We start from the raw sequence: 21461 nt of genomic DNA, 5'->3' as shown, positions 1-21461 counted from the left end.
ACACAACACAGAGATTCTCTGCTCAGTTTTTACCAGCTAGTGTATCTAGAGTTGTTGATTTTTATCATTAACTCCCTTTTTTTGATACAAAGATTTGAACTCAGAGCATTATTCTTGACAGGTAGGTGCTCTACCACTTGAGCTATGACTCCAGACATTTTTGCTTCAGTTAATTTTCAGATTAATTTGTAGTCAATTTCAGTTAAATTTCAAGGAAAGAAATTTTCTTTTCTTAACTGACCCAGCCTGGACTGCCATTATATGTGATAGCAGGATTACACGACCACATCCTTTTTATTTGTGGAAAGATCCTCAGATCATTGGGATTTGTTCTTGGGCTGGCCTTGAGTCATAATCTTCTCAATTTTTGTCCACCCAGGTTGCTAGGATTAAAAATATAAGTCACAAAAATTAAGTCACTTTTAAGAAAGACATTGGAAGGGATATCAACACTCAAGAGATAATGTACACACTACCTGACGAACGTAACTGCAACCCATCTAAATGTTACCCCAACAAAAAATACAATAAAAAAGTGCCATTGGGGTGAGCTAAGATTGACAGATACTGTAGTCTCAATTTATCCATGGCTTCACTTTTCATATTCTAGTGACACGCATAGTTCACCACAGTCCAAAAATACAAAACAGCATACAACATAGCTCAGGAAAGAGAGGTACCTAAATCTCATAACTTCTATTGCAGTACATTATTATAATTCATCTACTTCATTATTATTTTTATTAATCTCTCCCTATACTGAATTTAGAAAATTTACCTTAAAAATGAGTGTTTTAGAAAACATTGTGTATTACATATCCGATTCAGGACTGCCTGTGGTTTCTGGCATCTAGAACATGTTCTCCAGGGAAAAGGGAGGACAGAACAGGGTCATGCTGGGAGCCTGTAGCACGTGCACACGTGATCAAGTGGTTTGATTTTTACAATGGGTTCAATTGCTAGGCTTATTCAGAGTGCTTCATTAGTGTTTTGTTAAAGTTAGTGATGCTTTCTATTCATTGCAATTCTAGCTTTTTAATTATGAAAGACTGAGAGTTTAATGTCATCATTGAAAGCTTAGCTGGAGCTAGGTGCTAGTGGCTTACACCTGTAATTAGAGCTTAAGAGTAGAAGGATTTGAGTTTCAAAGGCATCCTAGTGAGAGTTCTAGAAATCTTGTCCCACCCTCCCCACTCCTGAAGCCATCAAAAACCAGAACAGGAAGTAGCATCAACCATTAAACCAGAGAATGTCCACTAGTTGTCTACATATACTCTGTAATAAAAACTTACACTTAATGTAGACACTTAATTGAAACAAATTGTTTCCTTTGTCTAAGTGAAAATTACTTTAGGGAAGAATGAGAGTCAGAGGAGGGAAGAAGGAACACACTGAAGCACTAAGACCATGTAATACAGAAAGAAACACAACTACATTATCCCATTGAGCCAGAAATTTTCTACTTCCACTATTCTTCTCTTCTTCCTTTCACGATGCTTTACTTCCCTAAACCATCATAAATGATGATTTTATTCTCCAAAGTACTGGAAGAGACCAAGGTACAGAAGAGAAAAAGAATCGCATGACATTGTGGCCCACACTTTTTAGATTCTATATACTATCAGTTAAAAAATGTTCAGAACTCAATCCAAGTATTCAGTATTTGTGAAATATGTACAAGAACTACTAAACTATGTAAATATTCCATTATTTATAAGTTACCTGCAAAAACTGTCATGTTACTGAATATGGAAATGTAATACACATAATAATTTGAAAGAGGCTTAAATAAATATTCATAGAAGTTCTGATCATATTTTCCCAAAAATAATATCTGACATACTCTGGAGATTAGGATTTTGATGATTATTTGAAGCATAATTTATTGTTTTGTCTTTATGTCAGTCCTCAGGTGTGTATTCAGGGTCTCTCCTGGTTTGCTTGCTCAAAGCTGGTGCTCTATCACTCAAGCCGTCCCTTCAGTCTGGCATTTTGCTGGTTACATAAAGATTGAATCTTGCAGACTTTTCTGTTTTTCTTCCCCCGCTGGCTTTAAACCATGATCCTCTAGGTTCCAGTCTTTGAATAGGTAGGCTTATAGGCAAGAGACACTACTAACATTAGGCTAAAACATATTTTTAATTGCATTTCATAATTCAATTGTGAAATAAGGAAATTAAACCAAATTGATTAACTCCTATTTAAAAAATTTTTGTGCCTGATTAGTAAAGGCCACCTGTAACTTCATGTTACATGAAGCTCATGAATATAATAAATTATATGAATACATCCTAATTCTGTTATTCTCTGGTAAAAATACACTAATAAAATGTATTCTGATCTTCATTGTATTTATTGTCAAACGTGAGGCCTCCACAGTGATTATTGTAAGTGGCTAAAAGCACAGGAGCTTTAGCTGAATTTGCTGGATGGAATGGCAACTTCATTGCCTTGCAGCTCAATGACTCTGAACAAGTCACCAGACTTCAGTCTTCTCCTGTCTAAAATGGGAGAAACAGGGGTGCTTATTTTGTGAGGTTATTGTAAGAACTAAAATATGTATACTTTTGAATGCTTACCACAGTGCCTAGTATTTTTAATGGGGTTTCATTAGATTAAAAAGCCAAATCTCTAAAATGTCACTCATCTCTAAAATATTTTAATATTTTTTCTGATCTCACTCAAAGATGTTCCAGCAGTCCCTTGCCTGTGGTCAATTCTCTATTCTGACTACAGAGTAATTCTCACCGTGTGAGTGAGTGCTCAACCCTCCCTTCAATTGCAGGGTCCAAGCCTTGAATCGTGTGTGAGGTCATGACCCAACCTGTGCGAGGTCATGTGACTGACTTCCGGTCATGGCCTGAATGTAAGAACCCAGTTTTAGATATAGTGTTTTTTTTTTTTTAAAGACCCTCAGCCTTTCCCCCAAATTAGGTGATGTGGCCTGTCCTGGCCCTACACCTATTCCAGTTCTGTGAACCAGCTTGTTTGCAGGCAGGATCAGGGAATGTGGGAACCCCCCAGAAAGCCCTATCAAAATATAAAAGTTCTGGGAGATGTTGTGGGGACAACCCCCCCCCCACCACCACTACCATTAGGCCCTGTCAGGATGAGAAAGATCTAAAATTATGTTGAAATTATGTTCTGAGCCTAGAAACAGGGCTGGCAGAAACCTAAGCAGCATAGCCAAGGCCAAGTTGACCTTTGCAAAGGAGAAAAGAGGAAGTCCCGAAAGTCCTGAAGAAGAAAGATTTCAATTACACCAGTCACAAGTTCTAGCTGAAGGGAAGGTCAATCAAGGAGATGAATTGTTGTAATCGCTTAACCACTAATTCCGCTTGTTTGTGTAAATGTTAACTCTCACAATGATAGGTCCACTTGTACTGTTGCCGCACAGCCATTGGCTGCCTAGATGACTATATAGTGTAAAACTATTGGCCACCCTGAGTGTGATATGACTATGTGGTTTTTTTTTTTTAATTTTCCTCCTGGCACCAAATAAGATCAATGAGAAAATAATTGGTTAGCATTTGGGCCAGTGTCTGTGTGTAAATTCCCTTACCCTATGTAGGAAGGTACTACATTCTATCTGACTAGTGTGGCATAGTCCTGCAATAATGAAGGATCCCTTGCCCTGCTTTTCTGAGTTGGCAGCAGTGTTTTTAATTGATGGTGGTATTTTAAAAATTTAGGGTTCAATGGTGACCTAACACAATGCACTATAGACCTGCCCGATGGTGACCAGCCATCCTGTTTGCTTACGTTTAAACTCATGCACTGGGCAATCACTCATTCCTGGCCAAATTGGGAGTCTTAGTTGCTCTAACAACTTACTAAAACCTCCTAATTCTTCACACTGTCTTCTCCCATGGGCTGGAGATCAATGTCCAAGTGACTTTAAAAGTTGCATGTTGAAGATAACAGAGCTCTCATTAGCCCTGGCTTTTTAATAAAGCAGAGTTATTGCCTTCCCTCCCATTGGACTTTATACAACAGAAATAATTTCTATTCTGATCACCTGACCAACAAACTAATTACCATCTTGGTCATTCTGGTGTCCTCATTCCCTGAACAAAATAATATTGCTAACAATGACCATTCACTCTGTCCAGAATGCTACTTTCCGGATGTCTGAGTGGCTGACTTTACCTTCATCTATTTTTCGCTTACCTCTTATTTTCCATGGAGCCTACTCAATCAGTTTGTTCAAAATATTATCCCATCACCTATTCTCCTGATTTACACTCTTCTACTTATTTTCACTTCCTTTGTTTCTTGTGGATTAACTGCCTTTCCTCCCCTACTAAAATATATACTCCCTAGAGTTGAGAACTTTGGGTTGAAGACAGTGACAATATTGTTTGATATACAGAAAGCACTCAATGTATTTTTTTTCTACACTTTACTTTTTTTCAGATTTTATTAACATTGATTTTTACGTAATATTCAAATGTCACGTTTAAGAAATACATATTCAAGAATGGGATCTCTGTATGCAATCACTGGCACAAATTTAAGAACAAAATTAAAATTAAGCTGAGAATTTGTATTTTGTTGGGGGCCAAGTAAGGCCTTGTCTAATAACTTTCTGCTGAGGCTTGTAGTAGGGATAAAACACGTGGATCTCTTTGTCCTGTCCATCTTGTATCCTGATAGGCTCCCTCACCCAAAATAAGGAGGAGGGACTTAGGGAATAAAGAGAGACAGATCTTCCTGCCTTGATGAAGCTGCGTGGCGTCTGTGTTCGTGCTCTGGGATAAGAAGGTCAGATGCAGGAGAACATTGGGCCCCTTCCTCTCGCGGCTTGGCCTGGTCGGGGTGTGTTTTTCCCCTCCCCCTATTAGTAGAGCAGGTCCCGGGACGCAGGACCCAGACAGTATTTCATAGATACACATCGATCTATATAATGTAACATTATGTCTATAGAGTATAGAAACCATCATAGATTTTTATGTCTATGTAGTTATATTTATATTTCCAAGATCATGTCAATAACCTTGAGTATCTGAATATTATACTCAATGTATTTTTGCTGTATGAACAATTTCAATTTATTTCATTTTCACAGTTTACCAAATTGACAAAAAGAATGTAAAATTTGATATCCCTCCACAGGTAGAGAATTAAAGTTATGATTTCTGCTAATCATTTCTAAAACATTGAAAATTAGAGTCAAAACTATCCTTCTATTTATTCATTTGCTATTCTTGGGTTGCATGTAAATTTCTCTAAAATTAGAAATTCTAAGCTGTATATGTCTAAAAGCAAACATTTAAATAATCAGTTTTAATCATCTCAGCTGGATTGTCCTGTGTCTCATATCATGTTCTGTGACTTAAAACTGCAGCAATATTTTACTATTGCTATCTTGTTTCAATATCTTACTATTGCTATCTTGTTTTTCTGCCTTTCCATAATTATATCAATGCTTAGTGCTTGGATAGTTCTGGGTTATTATTCTTGTACGTTATAAGTTCATAGGCTATTTGAAAGCAGATGGGCAAAAGGACATGAGTCAATTGGTTCTACTATTATTTCATTATGTAAACATAAGAACATAAGGTCAATATTTGGTTTCTTGCTGGGAGAAAGTATCATGTGTAAGCCTTTGTGACAATGATTACAACGCAATGACTAAACTGACCTGGTCCAGGGTCAGCTTGAATTGTCTTTTTATTTCATTAATAAACAGAACATGTGGTATCAGCTCTCTTTCAGTTCCAAGTTCCTAGCTAATCAGGATTTGGAGTTGGCAGGAATAACGCCCCTGACTGATTGCTTTCAGAGTATGAGGGGCTTTTGTATTCAAGGGAATGTTACCATGGAGAAAGTTCTCCATTACTGGTGGAATCAGTATGATTCTGGAAAAAGATTAAATAACCTACTACTGAGTAATTTCGTTGTTTATTTATATACTTCTAAGAACCATTTCAGAACTGCTGTTACCACTGAAGGGTGCATATTCATGGAAGTTACCTAAAGAGAGATAAGTTTTTTCATAACTAGTTAGAGAGGATCTGATCCAAAATCTTCGAAATTAATAGTTTGTAATGTCTTTTGCACTTATTTGCCTACATACTTTTTCAATCACCCCTCCCCAAATCAATTATTTTGCAAAACTGAGCTATGTGGTGTTGACATTAATGAATACATCTTTTACCCCCAGATAACTTTCAAGCAAGTGGCAATAGATATTAAAAAGTAAAAAAAACCCAAACATTAAAAAAGCAGGGGGCTGTTATTAAATATAAAAAGAAACAGAGGTTCCTAGTCCAGTATTGTTTGCAAGTGATGAAGAGGACAGATAGAGGAGGGCACAGTGGTGGACTGAACCTTTACTATGTGTGTTCGTACTTTGGGAGCAAATCAGGAGAAGTGACAAAGTGCTGGATTCTATTTACAAAGGATTAGTGCTCCATTATCAATATAAGGATAACCATTGAAAGTTGTAAGCACAGAAGCACACAATCAAATGTGCCCTTTAGAAAGTTGCTTTTTTTAAATTTCTTTATTGTTAGTATAAAGGTGATGGACAGTTGTGATTCATATTTCTTAGACTTGTTTAAAGTTCAAATAGGAAGACATTGGGAAAAGTCCAAGTAGGAGGAAAAACAAACTGCTTGTTTCAGAGCCTTTTTTGTTTAACTGCGACCCAAGGCAAAATTTACACTTGACAGCAAAATACACAGATACATAGAAATGAAAACAAAAACTCCACAAACAGCAATTAGCTTCACTATGTACTATGCCCGCTGATGTTTTCCTTTCTATTTTTTATTATATCTTCACAAGATAGTACATTTAATGATTGTGAATATAAAAAAATCAACTTAACAAGGAGTAACAAGGAGTGCTCTAAGAAGATTTTGTTCTTTAGAATGGAAGAGTTTTCACAGGAAAATGTACAGGATGTTGTATACTTGAAATCATAGTGAAGGTTAATGCTGGACTCACAATTTATTGATTATGCTGCCTGTGACAATGAGCTTGACCCTCAGAGATACACAACCGTGACATCCAGTTCTCACAGAATTTCCTTCAATAACACACACACACACACACACACACTAAGGCTACAAAAGTAATGCCAATTGAGAAGGTGGCTGCTCAGATGGAATATGATGAATCATAGGAAATGGTCTGTAATACATATGTCAAAATAAAATGGAGTAAAATATGCTAAATATGAATCATTTTTTTCCAGCTCTGGTTAAACAGAATCTCATGGGTCTCTTACTGTAAAATTGTTTCAAACTTTGAAAAGTCTGTGTATGTTACACTCATACATAATGATGTGACTATACATATTTATATGTACAAATATACATTGTAAATAATACAATATAAACTTTAAATTACAAAAACTCATTTAACCAGAGAAATAAGATATCCAAAGTAATGCTTACTTTGTTTTTCCCCAGCATGTACTTTTTGCCAACAAAGTAAGCACTGCTGAATTTTCCACTCATCTTCCCTTTGCTTTGTTGCAAATATTTGAAAATAAATTCTTTACTTTCTGGTCATTTTGAAGTTCCATGTGTACGTATGTTATTTATATCTGTTACATATGAGTCACTCCAAATGTGAGGTTTGTGTATTTCCTCTCAGTGTCACATTTATGATACTTGTCTCAAAGCACACATATAACAAGGGCTGCATAAGAGTTGACTTCTAATTATCACACAGAGGATTTGCTCCCTCTCCATTTGATAAATGTCTGTTGATTCCCGTGTGTTTGGTTTTTTCTAATCCAATACATGTTTCTGTGCACATACACATGAGTTTTTAGAAATGTCAAATAAAATACAGGGCACTTGATATTAAATTTTAGAGAGATGTAAATAACTTTATGGAAAATATAAATATCTTGTGTTTAGCATCTAGAACTAAAACAAATACATGTCACTCTCTCCTACTCTATAATATTGTGTTATAGCTGTCTTTGTAGACTCATACACTCAACAAGAATTGGTTTATCAAACATTTTCACCTGTGTGAATATGCTGGTGGTAAATATGTGTTATGATCTAATGTTCATTCCTGGGCTTGAACTCAGGGCCTGAGCACTATCCTTGGACTTTCTGAAGGACAGTGCACCAGTGAGCCTCAGTACCAGTTCCGGCATTTTTCTATGTATGTGGTACTGAGGAATTGAACCCTGGTCTTCGTGCATGCTAGGCAAGCACTCTACCACTAGGCCAAACTCCTAGACTATTCCTCTGATTTTTTAATAGAGTGGAGCATCTTTTTAAAAGTTATTGGCTATGCTTCCCACTTTTGTGCAGTGCATAGTAAGTATTTTGCCCGTTTTTGTTTGAGGTTATTTGTCTTTTACTATTGCATTACTAGTTAATGGTAGTCTTTGGTTAATTACAGTCATTTCTGATAATTATTTTTTGCAATTTTTGACTTATTTTTATTTTTATGACCTATTTTGATGGGAATGTTTTCTATTGTCTTGATATTGAACATATTCATCGTTTCCTTTACATTTATATTTATTTCTCTTAAGAAACCTACACAAACTTGATATCAAAAATGCTTAGTTTTATTTTTGCCCGGAAGTCTTTTCCTTTCATATTTCACCTTTAATCTACCCGTAATTGCCTTTTGTATATGGTGGGATCTAGCCGATGGCGTCACAGGGTATTATGTCTAATCTTTTCTTTAGATATTGTGTTCAAACTTTTTCAATTACTTTTTCTTTGCTTTTTGGATTTGGAATTTGCATTGATAAAATCTCAAGCACAGAGATTATTTTATTAACTATATCCTGCTCGCTAATGAGCCCACCAAACGAGATAATATTTTTACTCTAGTTTGTTTCTTTTGGCTTCTTCCTTAAAATATTTGTATCTCTACTTACAGTACCTATCTGTTCTTGACTATTGCCTCCTTTTCCCATAATAATCCTTAATATGAAGATCATATTTGCTTTGAACTCACAGCTAGTAACCCTAATATCCCTCCTACTTTTGAGTGCGGTTCTTATCTTGACAATATCATGTGACTTGATAGATGTTATTGTTTGTCGTGAAAGTGATGGTAAAGTTTATCAGGAGAAGAATACAATTTCAGTAGACTAAAAGCAAAGCATATTGTGTGAGAATCGTCCTCACACTAACCCGTGGGGGCAGAATCACTGTGTCAGAGCGGGAAGAGGTCAGTATTTGACTACTTCTTGCCAGCATAGGGCATAGACCTAAGTCAGGAATTCTTGCCTTGCTCTCTGTTGATAGAGACAGCAGGATTCCTAGGGAGTCCCTGCAGAAAAAGCATAATATTTAGAAATTGTCATTGGCAATTGTGTTCATGGATATGCAGCCATGATAAGAGTTTGGTAGAAATAGGCCTTGAGCAGTTTCATTTGTAGTTTTATAGCCTGGTAACAAGTGAAAGCAATTTTGGTTAAAATATAGTAAGGTCCCATCAGAAAAAGAGTCAACTGAGTGAGATTTCCTGGAGCTATAGAAAATTAGATGATAGAAAGACAAAGTGTCCAGCTAGAAGACAGACAAGATTGGGTTTTAGCATCAGGTAACTGCTTATAAACCATTTCTTTTTAACCCCTCAGCTGTATCTACTTTTGAAAGGATTGGTACCATAACTTCATTTCAACTCCGATCCTTTTCTCTGTCATCTGAACAGTTTTCTTTTGAATTGTTTCTACACTATCCCTTCTCACCAACATAAGTTGTATTTTCTCCTTACCAGGGAAAAAAGATGTCTCCATTGCTTTTATTTCATCTGTCATTGGGAGGGAAGGACAGATAGTTGAAGTGGGAGTTAATACTAATAAGTCACTTTTTACCCAAATTTGAGCAACGAAGATATTCAGAAGGAACTGCTCCTAAGCAGGGCTTCACCTGAATTAGGTCATTTAGGTTTGGATAAATAAATGCTTTCAGTGTTCTATGGGCCTGACTGCCAATGGGGGAGAATCAAGGCTACAGTGACAAAAGACAATCGCAAACAACAAAATTTGTAAACAGAAACTAGAAGATTACCATGATGCAGTCAGGTGATAGACCCTTCATCATATGATGGTTAGATGTCTGAGGAAAGGATGTATTCTATACTCATACAGTTACATGTCAGTTTAGTACATAATATTTGCACCTTTATGAACTACATCCTTCATAAGTATTTTTCAGGATTTTCTCCCTTTTGATAGGGATGATGGACCTAGTAGAATTGGGTATTTTCTTTCTCTGGGTTGATTAAAATTTGATAAGACACCATTAGGTTCGGCTCTACTTAATTATTTCTTCTGAGGGTAGGCTTTATTAAGAGCAGAACACTCTGTGGTATTACAAAATGTTCTTTTTTGGTCCCTTCTGTTGTAAGAATGGTGAATTTATTCTCTAGATTCCACTGTGAAGACCTGGTGGAGCCCTTATAGATAAAACCTACTAGTGACAATGACCCGTTGAGAATTAACCTGTCACACTAACCAACACTGAACCTCTAGCTGGGTTGGAAACTGGATGTCCATATACATTTTACTACTGTGTATTTTATACTCTTTTGGACTTACTTGGATTTTCTGTGAAAGTAATCATATTACCAGTTAATACAAACAGGAACGGATATTCAAGGTATAACTATCTTAAATCATAAATCAGCAAGTATATTACTTGATTACTATTATTTATATTTTGATTGCAAGAATATAAACCTTAGTGGTTTGAATAGCAAATACTTTTCCCCATGTCTTCGGGTCAGTAGCAGGAACCCTAGCCTAGGCTGAGCTCAGACTTTTTCTTCAGGACTCAAGTTCAAGAGCAGGTATTCCTTGGGGTATGGATTCCAGCCAAACCCAAAATGAATGGCAATCCACTTAGGGATTTATATCAGGGAGTAAAGGAAAAGTAAAAAACATATACTATAGTTTCAGGGATTATGCTCCTTTCTCTATGTTTAGAACCATTTGTAGAACTGTTGGACTAATATTTTTCTTGAATGTGCTGTTAGAAGTTTGAAGTCTCATGTTATATTTGTTGTTACTATTAAGGAAATACTAAATATAATTTCAATTTCTTTGGCAACTATATATGTATTCCTCAGACTTTTTGGTTGCCTGTTTGTATCTTTCTTGAAATATAAACATTTCAATTAACCTTGTGAAAGTATTGGACTTGAACTGTTTGTAATGCTTTTTGTTTTCAAGATGATTCATAGTTGTATATGTTACTGGTAAAGTTCTAGTGTTCTGTATCACCCTAAGTATTTCTTATTACTAATGTTTTTTGAAGAATGATTTTTTTAATTATGTTGGTTTTCTTAATGTCTTTATTATTAAATTATTTTTACCACATTTTCTAAAATCACTTGAAAAGATATACTATTCATGATGAAAATCACTTATCTACTCACTATTCCCTATGTAAAAACATGATGCCTAATTTTAGACTGTAGTCATTTTATAGTTATTCAAAGGTTGAAACATTGTTAGTAGATTTAATTCAAATATTTTACAATCCTAATTATCAAGTATAATCAACTGCTGTGCAGCCTGTAATAATCTTGACAAATGTGGGTAAATTCTTAGACTAATTAAAAAATTTTCAGCAATCGTTCCTGAAAGTAGTATGTTCATGTCATAGAGATGTCTTTCTCTGTGCTTGGGATGTAATAAAAGCCATATATGTGTGTGCCCCCATTGAGATGTGTTCTTGTTAATATTACTGTGGCTTCGTTATAGCATATCAATATCATGTTAAAGAACAGGCTGTATGAAGCAAGAATGTTTAAAGAAAATAAATACATGCTTGTGGGTAATTATTTTGAGATTTCTGCAATTACATCATTATTTACACATCAGTGCTGTGTCTATACTTCGCAGTACAATTCATATAGCTCCTACTAATCAATTTATTTTCACTAAATCTTATCGATATTGTGACATAGAGAAGTTAACAATTCCAAAAGACAGATAATGAGGATAATTTTTCTTGAACAATGTACTCCTCCATTACTTTCCCACAGTTTCCCCTTTCTGTCCCTGCCCATAATTTACATAGTTTAACATAATGTATGATGCCTGTATTTTTTTCACCTTTCCTTCCTCTATTTCTGTGCCCCTCTCTTGTCCTCATATTTTTAAAAGTATTTCAGCATTTTATGCTTATCCATACTTTTATATGCTTGTTGAGGGGGTGATGATGAGGAGTCAGAGTAATCAGGGCTTGATCATACTTATTTGGGCCTCACAGGCCTTTCACATACTCACTAGGTTTTCTTGTTCATGAATTAGCACTGAGTCACACTTCTAAGCTGAGTTTTTTGCTGGTTAACTGGAGATGGAGCTTTCACACTTTTCCACCTGACTGGCTTTGACCTGAGAGTCTCAAGGTCCTGACTTGCTAGAGTTACAGGTATGAGCCACCAGCTCTAGGCTGTTTTTTATATTTTTAAATGTCAAAATTACTTTCAATCATAACATGGTGTTTTAGCACCTTCCTTTATTATGTAAGATATGAGCAAGTTATATGCTATAAAATTCTAGCTTGTTCATATTCTTTTGATCAAATATTACATTGAAAGATTCATTGTTCTTTTTATGCCAAAGTATGGAGCAACTTCAATTAATATATTTGAGAATCCTTCAGTAAGTATTTATTAGAATTTAGAGAATAGGAGGATAAAAACAAGCAAGAGATTCACAGCAATTGCTCTTCTGCTTTCTGAGTATGACAACATGCTTCAACCTTTTTTTTCTCTGTCTCATACAACAGAAAAGGAAATGGTGTGACTTGTTTTCCAATGTAATATTTCTACCTCTGAAATGAATAGTCATTGATATTAATTATGGTTCATTTTCTTTTATTGAAAAGGAGCGGAGCAAGGGGGTTACAATTACATAAATAATATAATGAGTACATTTGTTTTTAAAGACTGCTACCCCATCCCTCATTTTCTCCTGCTTACCCCCCCCTTCACCCACCCTCTAAGCTGTTCATATCCAAGATAGTGAGTGTTTTGATAGGGATTGCACTGAATCCATGAATTGTTTTAAGAAATACAGACTTAAAAATAATAATGATTTCTTCAGTCCATGAATATGGAATAAGGATTTCCCAATTTTCAGTCATTAAATTTCTTTCCAATGTTTTGTAATTTTTACTGTAAAAGATTTTTCATTTCCTTGGCCTAATTTATTCCTTGCTGATTTCTTCCTGTAGCTAATGTTAGATTCCTCATAATTTCTTTCTTATAATTTCAGTATCATTGTATTAAAATGCTAATGATATTTGTTGATGTTTTTCATCTTATTTTTTATCTTGAAGTAGTGTACAATGGAGTCATCAGTCAACAAAGTATTATGTTAATACAATAAACTGATCCTACAACTTTCTTTACTTTGCTGGTCAAGCCCAGTAGTTTTTTTTTTAGTGATATCTTTAGCTTTTTAAAAATAAGGGTAATGCTTAATATTTCTAGCTTCTATTGTCTTTCTTTTCCAGACTTCCTTTCTTACAAAGTGATCAGTACCTAAGGTTTTACTATTTCAACTCTCATTCATTTCTGAAAACACTCAAATTTGTTTCTACCCTCATCATACAAATACACTCTTTTAGGTTTTCCTCCTGAATTACTGATAATATTCTTTGTAGATTTCATAGAAGAATGTTCTTGTATTTTTTTTCTTGTGTTCTTACTCTCTCATTCTATTTTGTCTCTTTTTTCATTGTCTCTCTCTTCTGTATTCTCACTCATCCTTCCTTTCCTCTGTCTACATATTTCCCTTGGACAATTTTATAAATTCATATGGCTTAATTATAATCTTGAATCTAAATTTACAGTGGGCTCCTATATCTTGCCTATTTCACAGCCATATGTCCAATGTCAGTGTCTTTAATCAGACTCACATCCTCAAACTTAACATGCTCAATAAAGGATGCATCTTACTTCACAAGCACCTTACAGCTTTTATCGATTATCTTATATCATAGTGACACCAAGAACTGTCATTTTTTTTATCAGTTCTGGGGCTTGAACTCAGAGCTTAGACATTGTCCCTGAGCTTCTTTTGTTCAGGACTAGCATTCTACTGCTACTTCTGGCTTTTTCTATTTATATGGTTACTGAGGAATCAAACTCAGGGCTTCATAAATGCAAGGCATGCACTCTACCATTAAGCCACATTCCCAGCCCAAACTGCCATGTTTATATCACAAACTTCGTAGCCACTCTTACCTGTTTGCCTCATAGGAGAACACTTCAAATTTCTTAATGGTGTTGACATTATATTTTTTCCCAACTCTAATTTTCTGTCCAGTCTGCTTTCAGAAAGCTTGATAGTTCAAAGTTTTCACCTTAGCATTGTCCTAGCTATAAATGTTCCTTTAGTTCTTCCTCACAGCAAATAATAAAATTTAAATGACTTAGAGTTACTTTCTGGAAACACATCTACATAGCTTTTATCATTTCCCACCGCTCTAATACCAGAACACTTCATCTCCTCAAATGAAGGAGCATCTCCACATATATAGTCCTTCTGTTTCTTGGCAATCCCCATCACTAGTCTAAGGTTTTTTGATTATCTCCTTCAAAAACTATACTCCACAAGGTTTTGAAAATTCTGGAAGTCTGAAATGATTTTTCTCCTATATACCTATTTGTACTTTGAGTTTCATAAACTTATATGGTGAAATAATTCAGTGCAAAAATTATAATGAATTTGAATATGCTTTCATACCAATAATATTACATAAAATCTCCTAGTAGTAGAGGGATTAAAGTGAAAAATACACTTCAAAGAATAAGGAATTTAGTTACTGACCAGTCCTTGTGCCAATGCAACTGAGTTCCAGGAAAGAGAATGGAGATTACAGAGTGGCAAGTGGTAACACCACGTCTAGAGTGTTATAGAATCTGGCAGTAAAAAATAAAAATCAGAGTCTCTCTTCCTGCGAAGAATCTCAGTGAAATGCACAATAATAGGACAAAAATTACTGCAATTCTGTGTCTCAGAAAATAAGTCATTTTAGGAAAGGAAGAAATATAATAATACCATAGGCCGATGAGCTGTATGCAGGCATATAGGATCTTAAAAATCACCACATTATATTTTCGGGCATATGGATCTAGTAAGTACGATGGTATACAACAATGAATAGCACAAAAGTCGCAAAAAGAAAAAAAAATCCACCCGAGTTAGCTAAAGTCTGGACCTGTACACATTGAAACCATAAATATGCATCTTGACTCTAAAGGACAAATCACTTACAACCAGTTTAGCTTTTCACTTTAACAAATAAATGTATATGTAATATACAATGTATATGTATCAATGTATGTGAAGTAATGCACATTTCTATCTGGCAAATATAATGTAACCCTTCTAATAATTACAATAAAATATATGAAAAAAAAGATTCTTGCTTGGATTTGATCAGACGTCCATCCTTTCCCTCATCTCTAAATTCAAAAGTAAATTGCAACTGAGCAGTAAGACCATGTGGTTAAAAGTTGATAGGAGGGTAAGAAAATCTTTTTCCACTGCATAGAGCCCTGGAAGAGACTGCCCCTTTTTGTCTGTTAGTTGTCAAGTCTCTTGATTCACTCTAACTACTGTAGCTGCCTTACAATCATGATACAAGAGAATTTGACAACAGAGCTAACACAGGGAGGAAGGCAGGAAATAAAGCCTTTGAAAGTTAAGCTTCCTAGAAATGTTGGGGAGTTATTCTTAACTCCAAAGCGAGCTCACCAATTAGGTGAGATGATGCATATCTTGTTATTAGTAAAACTGCTTTCACTGAGTTTTCTGCCTTATGAAGCCATAGGGACACTGGTTATGGAATTTTCTTAAGGACATGTTGAAAACTAAAATTTATTCTTTGAAAACCAGCATGATCATCCTCCTCTGTTCATTTGCAGATGTTCCTCTATCAATTACACATCCTTTCCAGCCATTACGTATAGAGCTGATACAACAGGACATCAAGGCCATGACCAAAAGGTCAGTCGATACACAGTATATTTTTCTAAAGAACAAAGAAAACTGTGCTAATGATAGTACAGATAGGATATATAGACTGTGAGATTTTATAGATAGGGAAATGGACTCAGAAAAGGGAGAATTTATTCAGGTACACGGACCCATTGCCTGAAATCTCAGCTGTTAGGGGATGGCAATCAAGAGAATTACATTAACCAGTGTTGAACTCAGACAAAATGGATGGAAAGCGGAACAGTGAGCCAATGCACTCATTATATTCCTTATACATTATGTAAAAGCAAAACTGTGTAACTTGGGTAGGAATTGGAAGGAGAAATTTGAAAGGAAAAACAATGGAAATAGCCACATTTACCAAATATTCTGCTTACAAGTTGACTTATGGAAACCAAACATCTTTGTACAACTAGTTAATAATACTACTACTAATAATTATCAGCAAATAATATATTAATAGACATATACAATCCAAGTTGGCTTTGCCTCAGATTTCAGAAGATCAGTTTATGAAGCATATTGGAATATAAGAAACACCAAATGATAATATCAAGAGGTGCAGAAAACAACGACAAAAACTAACATGCCAACCATCATTCATGATTTTAAAAAACATTCAGAAAGTTAGAGTAGAATGGAATCAACATTACCCAAAAAAATACCCACTGGCTAATGGCCAGTAATACGTAACTGTGAAGTTAGCAATGTTCCTAATACTTCAGCGGCAATCCAACCTCATAAGCTCTGATTACTAAACAGCACATTAACTTAGCATTTTGTAGGTCAGACCTGGGATCTGGCAAGATGAGTATGCCTGGGTGCAGACTAATCATAAATATTTACAAAAGACAAATCTGATAAAGGACTAATGCAAAAAAATATGTGAAATGTTCACTTAGTTCAGTAGTAAGAGAAAAATTGAACTAAAAACTGAAAGACTTGAACACATACTTCACCAAAGAGATGGAAATAGCCTATCAGAATTGTCTGTATCTAAAAGACGGAAAGGCCAGCAAGATCAAATGCTAGCAAGAACACAGAGAAACAAGACCTTTTATTACTGGTATGGGTGCAAAATGATACAGCCATTAGAAGACACATATAGTTTCTGAGTGAATATACTCTTCACATGCAATTTAGCAGCTACATATTTACATTTTTAAATCTTTAAACAACTATTCAGCAGTTGTTTGTGAGCATAAGGCATCTGGACCAATGTTATCCCTTTCATTGCACACACTCCATCTCTCGTAAACACATCCATCCCTTGGAACTTACCTGTTTATATTTCATAGAATGTTATTATGGACTTTTAAGTTATGATTGAAAGCTTGGATAGATAAAGCATTCTGGTTTGGCAATTGTTCAAACACTGTGTTGAAATCCATCCTAAAAGCAAGCCCTATTTGCTTTTATAGTTTCTGTTGAGAAATCTGCTATTATTTTGGTAAAGGTAAGTGACCAGTCTTCTCTTATATACAATATTAAATACTTTTTACTATTTATGCTTAACAGTATAAATATAATAAATTGTGGAGTGCTTCTTTTCCAATCCAGTCAGTTGGTGCTCTAAAAGTCATGTGAATCTATATAGATTTTTTTATTTTTTCTGCTATTCTTCTATTAAATATATTCCCTATGTCTTCAGCTATCTGCTCAATTTCCTCATTGCTCATATTTAATTACTTTGAGTCTTGAAATTTTTGTAAACTCTCCATAATTCTTGTTTTTATTTTACATATGCAGTTGCTCAATTTTAATTACTCTGTCATTCATACAATCTAATCTTCTAGTTATATTTCTACTTATTTTTAATCTCACAAGCATCTTTTTTCATCTCAGGGTTTTAGCTTGATCGTTTTCTGAAGTTGCCTATCTCAGTATTAAGGTCCTTTTTTCAAGACTTGTATTGACTTCTTTTTTTCATATATTTTTTATTGTAATTAATAGAAGGGTTACATGATATTTGCCAGATAGATGGTGCATTAATTCCCATACATTGATACCTTTTCACATGCCTTGGTCCCATTACCCTCCCCCCACCCCCACCCCTCATCTTGTTTTCCCCCGATCCCTATCCAATATCAAATAACCAAATACAAATATATCCGATATATCAGGTAACAAAGTGAGATACTGTAACAATATGAGATAACCAAGGGACAGCAAAAGAGATGAGAGATAACATAGTACCTAAAGAACAACAATCATTCATTATATGGCTTATGTTTCTATATCCTAGAGATCCTTTCATTAAGTGTCCTACTATATGGCCTTTTGTATCAAGGTTTTGTTCTATTGCAAATCTCTGCTAGGAGAGCCCAAGGTTTCTACTGATTATGATAAATGAGGGAAACCATTGAGTCTAAGTTCCTTTGAGTCTGGCTTACTTCACTTAATATGATTTTTTTCTAACTCTTTCCATTTCCTAACAAATGGGGCAATGTTATTCTTTCTGACAGCAGCATAGAATTCCATTGTGTACAAATACCACAACTTGGTGATCCACTCCTCAACTGAGGAACATCTAGGTTGGTTCCATATCTTTGCTATGGTAAATAGTGCTGCAATGAACATCGTTGTGCTGGTGGATTTAGTATGTCTTTGTTTCTGGATGATTGGGTAAATGCCAAGTAGTGGGATTGCTGGGTCATAGAGGAGCTCTATGTTTAGCCTTTTGAGGCACTGCCATACTGCTTTCCATAGTGGTTGAATGAGTTTGCACTCCCACCAACAGTGTAGTAGCGATCTCTCCTGGCCACATCCCCTCCAGCATCTGTTGTTACTAGTTTTCTTGATCCTGGCCATTCTAACTGGAGTGAGGTGGAATCTTAGAGTTGTTTTGATTTGCATTTCTTTTATAACCAGACATATTGAGCATTTCTTCATGTCTCTATAGGCCATTTTTGTTTCTTCTTCAGAGAAGACTCTCTTTAAGTCTTTGGCCCATCTTTTAATGGGATGGTTGTTACTTTGGAGATTAATTTTGGAGTGATTCAATTTTTTGAGCTGTTGATATATTTTAGATATGATGACTTTGTCCATTGTATGCTTAGTGAAGATCTCCCACTCTGTAGGCTTCCAAATTAGATTACTATCTATGTCCTTTGCCATACAAAAGCTCTGCAGTTTAATGCAGTCCCACTTATCCAGCCTTTCTCTGATTTGTTGTGATTCTTGGTCCTTATTAAGAAAGTTTCGACCTGTGCCAAGGAGGTCTAGTGTATCTCCTATTCCTTCTTGTAAAGTTTTCAGAGTGTCAGCTTTTACCTCCATGTCTTTGATCCATTTGGAGTTAATTCTAGTACAGGGTGACAAAGAAGGATCCAACTTTAGTTTTCTGCATGTGCTTAACCAGTTATGCCAGCACCACTTAATGAGTTGTTGTAGACAGTTGGCCAGTATTTTGTTGAGAAGTTTTGCATCGATGTTCATCAAAGAAATAGGTCTATAGTTCTCTTTCTTTAATGAATCTCTGCCTGGTTTGGGGATGAGGGTTATTCTGGCTTCATAGAATGAGTTTGGTAAAGAGCCTTCATTTTCAATTTCATTGAAGAGCTTGAGGAGTATTGGTGTGAGCTCTGCTTTGAAGACCTTATAGATTTCAGCTGTGAATCCATCTGGCCCTGGGCTTTTCTTAGGTAAAGTTCTCTTATTGCCATTTTTATTTCAGTGCTTCAAATAGGCTTGTTTTGTTGGGTTAGTTCTTCTTGGTTCAGTGTGGATATGTTAATACTGGCTAGGAATTTCTTCTAGATTCTCAAATTTGTTAGCGTAAACGTTTGAGAAGTATTCCCTCATGATACTCTGGATCTTGGTAATTTCTGTCGTGATATTACCATTTTCGTCTGTGATTTTTTTTTCCAGTCTTGGGCTTGAGCTCAGGGCCTGAGCACTGTCCTTGGACTTTCTCAAGGTTAGAGCTCTACCACTTGAGCCTCAGCAACATTTCTGGCTTTTTTCTATGTATATGGTACTGAGGAATCGAACCCGGGTCTTCGTGCATGCTAGGCAAGCACTCTACCACTAGGCCAAACTCCCAGCCCCTGTGATTTTGTTTATTTCGGTATGCTACCTTCTTTTTTTGGTAAGGTTTGCTAAGGCTTTGTCAATTTTGTTAATTCTTTCAAAGAACCAATTCCTTGTTTTGTTGATTCTTTCTATGTTTTTTTTTTTTTGGATTCCAATTCATTTAATTCTGCTTTGATTTTAATAATTTGCTTCCTTCTAGTGGGATTAGGGTTGGTTTGTTGCTCTTTTTCCAGTAGCTTAAGTTGACACATTAAATTGTTGGTTTGCAATATTTCCAATTTGTTATTGTAGGCACTCTGTGCTATAAATTTTCGTCTGAATACTGCCTTTGCCGTGTCCCAAAGGAGCTGGTATTTTGTGTGCTCCTTTTTGTTAAATTTCATAAACTGTTAGATTTCTGTTCTGATCTCTTCGATGACCCATTGGTGATTCAACAATGTGTTGTTCAATCTCCATGAGTTACAGGGTTTTCGTTGGTGGAGTTGTGTGTTCAGTTCCAATTTGATTCCCTTGTGGTCTGAGAGAGTGCAGGGAATAATTTCAGTGTTTCTGAATCTTTCCAGGTTTGTTTTATGGCCTAAGATGTGGTCTATTTTGGAAAATGTTCCATGTGCTGCTGAGAAAAACGTATATTTGTTGTTGCTGAGTGGAATAATCTGCAGATGTCTGTTAGATCTAGTTGGTCTATATAGTTGTTCAATTCTAAGGTTTCTCTGTTGAGTTTTTGCCTTGTTGATCTGTCCAAAGGTAAGAGTGGTGTGTTAAAGTCACCAACAATCATTGTGTTTCGATCCATGTATGGTTCAGTGAAAGTAAAGTTTGCCTGATGAAGGTTGGAGCTCCGGAATTGGGTGTGTAGATATTTAGGATGGTTATGTCCTCCTGGAGGAAAGATCCCTTTAGTAGTATGTAGTAAACCTTCTTTGTCTTTTTTCACTAACTTTAGTTTGAAATCAAATTTATCTGGTATGAGGATGGCAACTCCAACCTGTTTATGGGGGCCATTAGCTTGATCAAGTTTATTCCAACCTCTCATTTTCAAAAGGTGTTTGTTTTTATGGGTAAGATGTGTCTCTTGAAGACAGAAGAATGATGGGTCCTCTTTTTTGATCCATTAGATAATCTATGCCATTTAATTGGAGAGTTAAGTCCATTGATATTGAGAGTCAGTATTGAGAACTATTTATTAGTTCCTGCCATTTTTACAAGCTTTCATTAGGGCCTGTGTCTTGATAGTTTTTGTGGTACTTAGATGTTATGAGTTTTAGGTGTCATGTCTCTCTCTGTATTACATTTGTGTTGGTTTTCCACGTGTAGAACACCTTTGAGAATTTTCTGTAGTGTTGGTTTTGTTGTTACATAATGCTGAAGCTTTTCCTTAGAATGGAATGTTTTTATTGTTCCCTCAGTTATGAATGAGAGCTTAGCTAGGTACAGTATTTTGGGCTGGTTGTTATTTGACTTCAGT

This window comes from Megascapheus bottae, chromosome 9, assembly GCF_031878675.1.
Source record: "Megascapheus bottae isolate mThoBot1 chromosome 9, mThoBot2.hap1, whole genome shotgun sequence".
NCBI lineage: Eukaryota > Metazoa > Chordata > Mammalia > Rodentia > Geomyidae > Megascapheus > Megascapheus bottae.
This window is presented reverse-complemented; position numbering follows the sequence as displayed.